Source organism: Rhinopithecus bieti, unplaced genomic scaffold, assembly GCF_001698545.2.
Source record: "Rhinopithecus bieti isolate Rb0 unplaced genomic scaffold, ASM169854v2 scaffold_1530, whole genome shotgun sequence".
Taxonomy (NCBI): Eukaryota; Metazoa; Chordata; class Mammalia; order Primates; family Cercopithecidae; genus Rhinopithecus; species Rhinopithecus bieti.
The window spans coordinates 3,234,092-3,243,787 of record NW_016803808.1 but is presented as its reverse complement, the minus strand read 5'-3'; the positions used below and the strand labels follow the sequence as shown (position 1 = coordinate 3,243,787).

General features: G+C 51.5%; 1 pseudogene; it reads left to right on the top strand.

Annotated features, from left to right (window-relative positions):
• Positions 1-8,105, top strand: LOC108516016 (putative uncharacterized protein FLJ33534; annotated as a pseudogene).
• The last annotated feature ends 1,591 nt before the right edge of the window (positions 8,106-9,696 follow it).

The following is a 9,696-nucleotide window of genomic DNA, read 5'->3' as shown; positions in this document are numbered from 1 at the left end:
ATGGGATTACTCAGTCAGAGGAAGTGGACATTGAGTGGCTTTCAACAGACAGGCTGTATTCCTCTCATGGTGTCCATGCAGGTACCACCAGCAATGTATACACATACAGGAAGCGCCGGCTTCCCTGTAGTCTTGTTGCCGTGGCGTGTTGGGGTCTCTAAGACCACCCTGGGTTTGATAATTGGCTAGGAAAACTCGCAGGACTCAGCATACAGTGATACTTGAGGCTATGATGTATTACGACAACAGGACATGAAGCAAAATCAGCAAAGGAAAAAGGCACATGGGTCAAGTCCAGAGGAAAGGGAGTGTGAGGGTTCAAGACCCTGTCACACGGTGGACGCACTCACTTCCCCCAGCAGTGTGTTGGGACAACACGTGTGGAATGTCATCTGTCAGGGACACTCACCAGAGATTTGGCACCGAGGATTTTACTGCAGGCTAGTCACAAAGGCACCCTCTGCCTAGCATGTACCGAAATTCGGGACTCCCAGTACAAAGACATAAACCACAGTGTTTACACAGTTTAGGGGCAGTGAACTATTCTTATCAGGGAAGGGTCGGAACACTCCCCAGGTCCAATTTCCCAGATACCAACCAAGGGCCAATCTTGCAAGCAGTCCTTGCTAAAGATAACATTGCTATAATTTGTATTTCTTTCATTCTTCTTTTGAGGGTAAATCATGTCGGTATAAAATAATGAGACGGGCCATCCCAAGGTTCATTCACTGTCAAGGCTGGAGGTTGATGCCAGCTGTCGGCTGTGACCTCAGGTGGGTCTGGCGGCCAGCTGGGGCCCCTCCGTGTGGCTTGGGCTTCTCTCCAATGTGAAGTGGCCGTGTTTCAAGGATGAGGAACTGACAAAGAGGGAGCCAGGTGGAAGCTGTGTCACCTTTTCTATCCTAACCACAGAAGCCACCCTGTGCCACTTCTACCACATTCTGTTTATTAGAAACAAGTACAAATACTGGCCCATATTCAAAGGGAGGAGAATTAAACTCCACTTTTGATGGGAGAGGGATCAAATACTTTGTAGAGGTTATTTAAAGCCATCACAAACAGATTTGGCATGTTTAGGCATTTATTCTACAAAAAAAAAAAAAAAAGATACAAATGTGCAAAGTTACTTGAGACGATTTTCTGCAGTATTATTTGTGTTAGTAAAACAAACAAACAAACAAACAAAAAAACGGGAAACAATCTAAATGTCCATCAAGGGCCAGGTGCAGTGGTTCATGCCTATAATCCCAGTACTTTGGGAAGCCGAGGCGGGTGGATTATCTGAGGTCAGGAGTTCGAGACCAGCCTGGCCAACATGGTGAAACCCCACCTCTACTAAAAGTACAAAAAATTAGCCGAGCATGGTGGTGCATGCCTGTAGTCCCAGCTGCTTGGGAGGCTGAGGCAGGAGAATTGCTTGAACCCTGGAGGCAGAGGTTACAGTAAGCTGAGATTGCGCCATTGCACTCCAGCCTGGGCAGCAGAGCAAGACTCCATCTCACACACACACCAAAAAAAAAAAAAAAAAAAGTCCATCAATAGGTGATGGGTTATGTTACTTGTGGTATCTTTACTATACTTATTACTTGTAAAGATGTCATCTATATAATGTTAAACAAAACAAACATGATAAAACAACAATAACAAAAAGTGTTGCCAAGTGGTATATGCAGTCTGATTCTGGTGTTGTTGTTATGAGTTGAATGCATGGGAAAAGTCTGAATGGACGTGCTTCCTCCTGTGTCTACTGCATATCTTTAGGGGAGTAGGCCGGAATGCAGTGGCATGATCATGGCTCCCTGCAGCCTCCAACTCCTGGGCTCAGCAATCCTCCCACCTCAGCCTCCCAAGTAGCTAGGACTACAGGCATGCGCCACCATGCCTGGGTAGTTTTTGTATTTTCTTGTAGAGACAGGGTCTCACCGTGTTGCCCAGACTGGTCTCAAACTCTTGGGCTCAAGCAATCTGCCCGCCTTGGCTTCCCAGAGTGCTAGGATTATAGGTGTGAGCCACTGCACCTGGTCAATCATGTTAACGCCTAAGACATGACTGTCAGGGGTAGTGGAAAGAGCACAGAATTAAGAATCCAGAGATCTGGGTTCTAGTCTGTCTAGGCTCCGACCCTACCTTCTTGGGCTTTATTTTATTTTATTTTATTTTTTTGAGACAGGCTCTCCCTCTGTCATCCAGGCTGGAGTGGAGTGGCACCATCACAACTGACTGTAGCCTCTCGTGTCCCATGATTTTCCCACCTCAGTGCTCTGAGTAACTGGGACCACAGGTGTGTGCCACCACACCCAGCTAATTTTATTTATTTTGCTGTGACAATGGGGTCTCACTATGTTGCCCAGGCTGGTCTCAAACTCCTGGGCTCAAGTGATCCACACTCCTTGGCCACCCAAAGTACTGGCATTACGGGCGTCAGCCACCATGCCCGGCCTGGGCCCATTGGTAAGGATTATTCAGCAGTAAAGATAGTAAATGTGTGACAGTCTCTCGGATTATGTAATAGTTTGCCAGAGCTGCCCTAACACAATGCCACGAACTGGGTGGCTAAACAAGGGAAATACAGCATCTCACAGTGCTGGAGGTCAGAGGTCTAAGAAGAGGGGTTGGTGGGGTTCATTCCTTCTGTGGCAGTGAGGGAGAATCTGTGCCAGGCCCCTTACCTCGCTTTTGGGGCCTTCCTGGCAATCTTTGATGTTCCTTGGTGTGCAGAAACATTACCCTAATCTCTGCCATCATCTTCACATGGTGTTGTTTCTTCATGTGTCTCTGTCTAAATTTCTCCTTTTTTTATGAGGTCACATTCATACTGGATCTCAGCCCACCCTACTCCAGTATGACCTCATCTGAACTCCTCACATTGACAATGACCCTAGTTCCAAATGAGGTCACCTTCTGGGGTCTGGGGATTAGGACTTAAATGCAAATTTCAAGAAGCACAATTCAACCAATCACAGATGATACAGATTTGAATCCCTTCTGGGATCTACTAAGGGATGCAACCGACCTTATACGGCCGGGCGTGGTGGCTCACGCCTGTAACTCCAGCCCTTTGGGAGGCCGAGGCAAGTAGATCACCTGAGATCAGGAGTTCCAGACTAGCCTGGCCAACATGGCAAAACCACGTCTCTACTAAAAATATAAAAGTTAGCCAGGCGTGGTGGCACGAGTCTGTGATCCCAGCTACTTGGGAGGCTGAGGCAGGAGAATCACTTGAAACCGGGAGGTGGAGGTTGAAGTGAGCTGAGATCACGCCAGTGTACTCCAGGCTAGGTGACAGAGTGAGACTCCATCTCAAAAAAAAAAAAAAAAAAAAAAAAAAACCAACCTTGTATTCAGCCCCCACTGTACATCAGGCATTATTTCCAGTCCTCACCTCATCTCATTCGGTGAACAGTATTAGCTCCATTTTATGGATGAGAAAACAAAGGCTTCAAGAGGCTGAGTGTCTTGTGCAGGGACACAGGCAATAAGTGGCAGGTCTGGCATGGAATTCACGCATACGACTTCTAAATTGTGTGCTTTATTCAAACTGCAGAGCTGGGGCTTGACTAATACTTGACCACGTCTAAGTTTCTTTTCCCCAGGAACTTCCTTGATAATTTTCATTAAATAGACCTTACATTTTCAATCCAGTCAAGCCTCTGGGAGATAAGTTAAAAATTCCCTGATGGATAATGACATTAAAAACAGCAACTGTGTACACTGCTTTAAAAGTACGCTTTCGTGCATTTCTCTTGTGAAATATTGTGACAGCCTTGTGAGGTGGAGCTGATCACATGTGGATTTAGGGGCAGAAACTGGAAGACCACGACCCACCTAGACCACACAGGCAAGAAATGGACCCCCAGGACCAGAATCCCTTCTGACTGTAGTTCCTGGTCTCTTCTTGAGTTGTTATTTACAGAGGAAAAGCATCTCACATAAACAGTTTTACTTCGGTTATCAAAAAGATACTCAATGATCTATATTTCAAAGACTCTAGATTCATGGGAGTTGGGGAAATTTTAAGCATTCGGAACGTATTCTGGAGCATGTCTTTATGTTCTTTATTCTGTAACCTCCCATGGGTGGGCAGCCGAATGCGTTTTGGGAGAAAGCAGGTCTCCTGGATAATATTTCTGAAGATCGGAGCAGGTTGTGTCCAAGTCCATGTTGGCCATGACTGCAGAACGCCCCAGAGGCAGCAGGGGGCACCCTGGAGCTTTGTATCCTCCCTCAGGCCCGCGGCATCTCCCCTGGCTCCACCATCCCCAGGTGCCGAGAAGCCGGCCGTTTCTGATCAAACACAGAACAAATGGATTGTCCAGATACGGTGTCTGTGAAAGGAGCCCAGCTGTGGGCCTGGGGAGGCAGATGCCCTGGCAGGGGTGACATTCTTAACCCATAGGGAGGGCCCAGAAGGGACGCAGGAGGTCCCCTGCCGTGCAGCATGCGGGGGTCTTGGAGGTGGGCAGCCGCTGTTTACCCGTGAGCGTGGAGGAGCATCAGTGCTTGAACAGTGGAAGCAGCATTTACAGGTGAACACCAGCCCGGCAAGGGCCGGGGGCCCAAGGCTATGGTGTCCCGAGCCTCCCAGCTCCCACTCTGGCCTCCAGTGGCCATGGAATTGCTAACTATGAGGGCACGAGCTTCTCCCAGCAAGTCAAGGGGACGCTATGTGCTGCGATCATGGGTCCAGCCGCCTTGCATTTGGCCTTCCAAGCCCCTCTCTGAGCCCCACGACTTACCCACACCTGCTGGCCCATGCAGGGTGGACCTAGCCTGCGTCAGTCAGGCCTCACTCCAGAGCCAGGCTTGGTGCAAACTCCCAGCTGAGCTCACACGCTGGCTGCGGTCTGTGATACTTCCCTGGTGGTCTCTGACCGGGGGTATGGCCCCCCTCTGGAACCCAGGCTGCACGCTTGAGGAGCTGGGGGCAGTCAGGCAGAATCAGCCTCTGGTTGCCAGCATGGGGTGTCAGGCAGGGGTAATCCATGGGGGAGCCTGGGGAGAGAGGGTGGGGTGTGGCACTGGTCTCAGGCTGGGGAAGGAATTCACACCTGCATGGCTGAGGCTGGTGCCGCCCCCTCTGATCACCGGGAGGTCAGCCTCTCCTTCCCCAGGCTCAATTTGCACCCCCAGCCTGTATGGTTGGCACTGTCTCCCGTGGGGAGCCCCTGCCTGGCTCAGGGGAGACCCTGGTCCAGAACCCACCTTTGGAGCTGCCCTGGCCTGCTGAGGCAGGAGCTGCCCTGGCCTGCTGAGGCTGGAGCTGCCCCTGGCCTGGGCCTGGCCCTCCGGTGAGGCTACAGTAGCCAGGAGAAGGCCGGTCAGAAAGGCCATCTGCCTGCAGGGGTTTCTAGCCAGCAGGCCAGGGGAAGGAAGTTGTTAGGCGTCCTGCGGAGAAGGCCAGGGTTGCAGACAGGGGTGGCAGTCAGCTCCATGTAGCTCTGGGACCCAGGTGTGTGGCAGGGCCAGGAGCACGTTCTGCTGCTTTTCCAGACCCGACTCCAGCTCATTTCCTTGAGAGACCCTTTCACCCATCCCGGCCTGCATTCGCCTGTGTCATCCTTTCCAGCAGCAGCTTTGTGGCTGTGCCTATTCTGTGCCCTCCGAATTCTAGGTTGAGGGTGAGGATTGGATGAGTTGATCCACACAAGGCTCCTAGCACAGTGCCTGGCACATGGTTAAATAGACATGAAGGCATAATAACCAGGTGTGTGACCCTGTCCTCAATGTGAGTGCCACAGTGGGGTGCAGAGTGGCAGCCCTGCTGGGCAGGATCGCAGGGTCTGCATTTCCCTAATAGGGAGAGAGGCTCACTGAATAGTAAGTTGGCTGCATCTTTTCTGTCTGAGCCTCTCAGGGAAGCTTCCTAGAGGGATAAAGGCTTGAGCTTGAACTTGGAGGAATTTGCAGGTGGCTGGGTTGGGGTGGGGTGGGGTGCCAGCATGCCAGGCAGGGGGAGCAGCATGGGCGAAGGTATGGAGATGGGGGAGGGATCTGGACGGGGTACCCGTGGCTGGAGCACAGGGTGTGTGTGGGCAGGAAGCAGGTGAAGAGAGGAAGAGCTCAGGGGCTTCTGGGGGCTTCTGGAGGGGACCCACCGTGGGAGCAGGCCAATGGCTGGCAGGGCTAGGTGGTGCAGGTGCCCCTCATGGATTTGGTCAAAGTGGGCATACATGCTTATGTCAGAGGCATGTAAACCAGAGTAACTCCATCTTGAGTAGGAGCTGGGTAAAATGAGGCTGAGACCTACCGGGCTGCATTCCCAGATGGTGAAGACATTCTAAGTCATGGGATGAGATACGAGGTCGGCACAAGATACAGGTCATAAAGACCTTGCTGATAAAACAGGCTGCAGTAAAGAAGCCGGCCAAAACCCACAAAAACCTAGATGGGCGTGAGAGTGACCTCTTGTCATCCTTGCTGCTACACTCCCACCAGCGCCATGACAGTTTACAAATGCCACAGCTATGTCAGGAAGTTACCCTATATGGTCTAAAAAGGGTAGGCATGAATAATCCACCCCTTGTTTAGCATATCATCAAGAAATAACCAGAAAAATGTGCAACCAGCAGCCCTTGGGGCTGTTCTGTCTATGGAGTAGTCATTCTTTATTCCTTTCCTTTCCTAATAAACTTGATTTCACTTTACGGACTCAACCGGAATTCTTTCTTGCGTGAGATCCAAGAACCCTCTCCTGGGGTCTGGATCGGGACCCCTTTACTGTAACACTTACAGCTCTGTACACCTTGAGGGTCTTGGAGGGAGGGTGGAGACAGCCCAGGGCTGAGGGCACCCCCTCCGTCAGGGCTAAGGCTGATGCCTGAAGCCTCAGTTTCTGCCTCACCCACCAAGGCGGAAGGCTGGCCCCTAAGGAGGATGCCCCGGGGTCCTAAAGGAGCAGCAGGAGCTCCTTAAGAGTGGTGGGAGGTGGAGGTTGGTTGGGGTCAGGGTGGGAAGTGGGTGCCTGGCTGGGTGAACATCCTCAGATCTATGGGACTGGCTCCTGCAGACCTCTGTGGCCCCTGCTTCATCACCCTGACCTGCCCCTGTGCTGAGAGAGGATGGATGAGAGGGTGGGGCCAGAGGCTCTGCAAACTGTGAAGGGCTGTGCTCACCCCCTCCTTGAGGTTGTTCATGCGCAGTTCAGCTGTGCTTCTTCCTGGGGACAAAGTCTTCGAAAGCTCAGGGAAAAGGCAGATCAGGAATGCGGAAGTGCCTGGGGAGGGAGCCACTCAGAAGATGATAGTCCACACCATCAAAGCAATCCACACATCAGTGCCCCGAGAGCAATCAAGGCTAGAGGAGGGGGTGCTACAGCCCCTGAGACTGGGGAAGGGGAGGAGACATGTTGAAAGGGGACAAGAAGGGACTTTTGGGGGTTGCGGGCATCTCATTTGTTTGTTAAGCCATTTCCTTATCACACCAGCCCATAAGGTAGGTCATATTTCTATCATACCTGTTGGAAAAGGAAGGCTCAGAGAGGGTGAGCAACCTGCTAGGGTCACACAGCAAACCTGGCATTTGAAGTCAGGGCTCTGACTCATGGAAATCCCTCCACAGCAACAGAAAAGATCACAGAGAGGCTGGGGCCAAAGTCAGATTCTGCCTAGCTCCCAGGTGGCCTATGGCCAGCCCTGCCATGATTTCTTCTAAGGCTGTTAGTCTTTGAAGAATAGCAAAGCCCAGGAGTGAGTTCATCTGCTACCACAAAGTGAGCTGTTTCTGAGACGCACTTCTGGGAGGTTTGACATCGCTGTCACAGAAGGGACTGAGCAGAAACTGCTGCAACAAATACATCTTGTTTGAGAGTGAACTGGGGCTGCGGCTGGGTGAGCTCGGAGGCCCTTCAGGTCTGGGGTTCCTTCATTCCAAGTCTCTTTCCTTTTACGGGCTTCAGTTTCCTCCTCATGAGAGGTGGAGCAGTGGTTCCCAAACATGACGTTGGAAGTATGTTAAAATGCAGATTCCTGGGCTTGACTCTGAAGCTCTTCCAGCAGCCACCTTCCCAGCTGACCAGACCCTTGGGAATGCATCACCTCAAGACCCCTGCACCCCTCCTCCAGAGTTCTGGGATTAAGCTAAGTCCTGGGAAGGCAGGACGGGCCTAGGCCTCCCACCTCCCTTTGCTGTAGGGTCGGTCCTGTCTCTGCTCCCTCAACCCCTAGTTCCTGTCCATGTCTTTTGAGACAGCTTTTCTGTCTCAGGTCCTCACTTCCTGCCACCTGGGCAGCAGAGTATGTTTTCTTCAACAGCACCCTCCCTAAGAGACTCTTCAAATCATTTGTTTGTCATGATGCGTGGTAGTTAAATGAAATAACAGAGGCAATGAAGCACCCACTCAGAGGCCGGCACCTGGTGCACCTTTGACAAGTGGCACTTTCATCTCGAGGACAGTTGGGAGGAGCTTGCATGGATGAGTGGGGACGTGGGTGTGCTGACATGCAGGCGCTGTCTGGCAGCAGGTTAGATTAGAGGTGGAGGGGGCACAGATGTATGGACAATTAAACTGGGACTCAGGGAACTCTGCCCCAGGACTGGGCAGGCGAGTGCTCTGGGAGGTGATGGTGTTGGCCTGGCCAGGGACCCATGCCCTTTCACCCCTTTGTTGTTGCTGTTGTTGTTGTTTTGAGATGGAGTTTTGCTCTGTTGCCTAGGCTGGAGAGCAATGGCTCGATCTCGGCTCACTGCAACCTCTGCCTCCCGGGTTCAAGTGATATTCTTGCCTCAGCCTCCCGAGTAGCTGGGATTACAGGCATACACCACCAAGCCCAGCTAATTTTTGTATTTTTAATAGAGACAGGGTTTCACCATGTCGGTCAGGCTTGGTCTCGAACTCCTGACCTCAGATGATCCTCCCGCTTTGGCCTCCCAAAGTGCTGGGATTACAGGTGTGAGCCACCGCGTCTGGCCTCTTTTTTTTTTTTTTTTTGAGACAGGGCCTCAAGCTTTGTTGCCCAGGCTGGAGTGCAGTGGTGTGATCATGGCTCACTGTAGCCTCAACCTCCTGGGATCAAGTGATCCTCCCACCTCAGCCTCCCAAGTAGCTGGGACTATAAGTGTGCACCACCATGCCCAGTTACTTTTTTGATTTTTGTAGAGATGAGGTCTCCCTTTGTTGCCCAGGCTGTTCTCAAACTCCTGGGTGCAAGTGATCTTCCCACACTCAGCCTCCCGAAGTTCTGGGATTACAGGCGTGAGCCACCTTGCCTGGCCACCGTTTGTTCTTCTTACAACTCATGGAGAAGACAATTCTAGTACTTTAGCTCATCCCAATCACCACGTCATGGCTTTAGCAATGTTGGGAATCGGATGTACCCACGTCCTGCTATTATAATGTTGACGGTGGTAATAGGTACACATCTTGCATACCTCTTTAACCACTCAAATGCTTTATTTCATTGACTCCTGACAACAACCAAATGACACGGTGAGATGGTTAATTTTATGCATCACCTTGACTGGGCCAAGGGTGCCATATTTGGTGGAGTGTTACCTGGATGTGTCTCTGAGGGCATTGCTGAGTGAGGTCCGCATTCGAGCGGGTGGGCTGAGCGAGGCAGGTGGCCCTCCCTGATGGGCGTGGGCTGCATCCAGTCAGTTGAAGTCTATGTGGATCTCTTTTGAAGACCCAGATAGAACAAAAAATCTGGCATGAAAGGGCTCCTCCTGCCTGACTGCTGGAGCTGGGACACTGTCCTT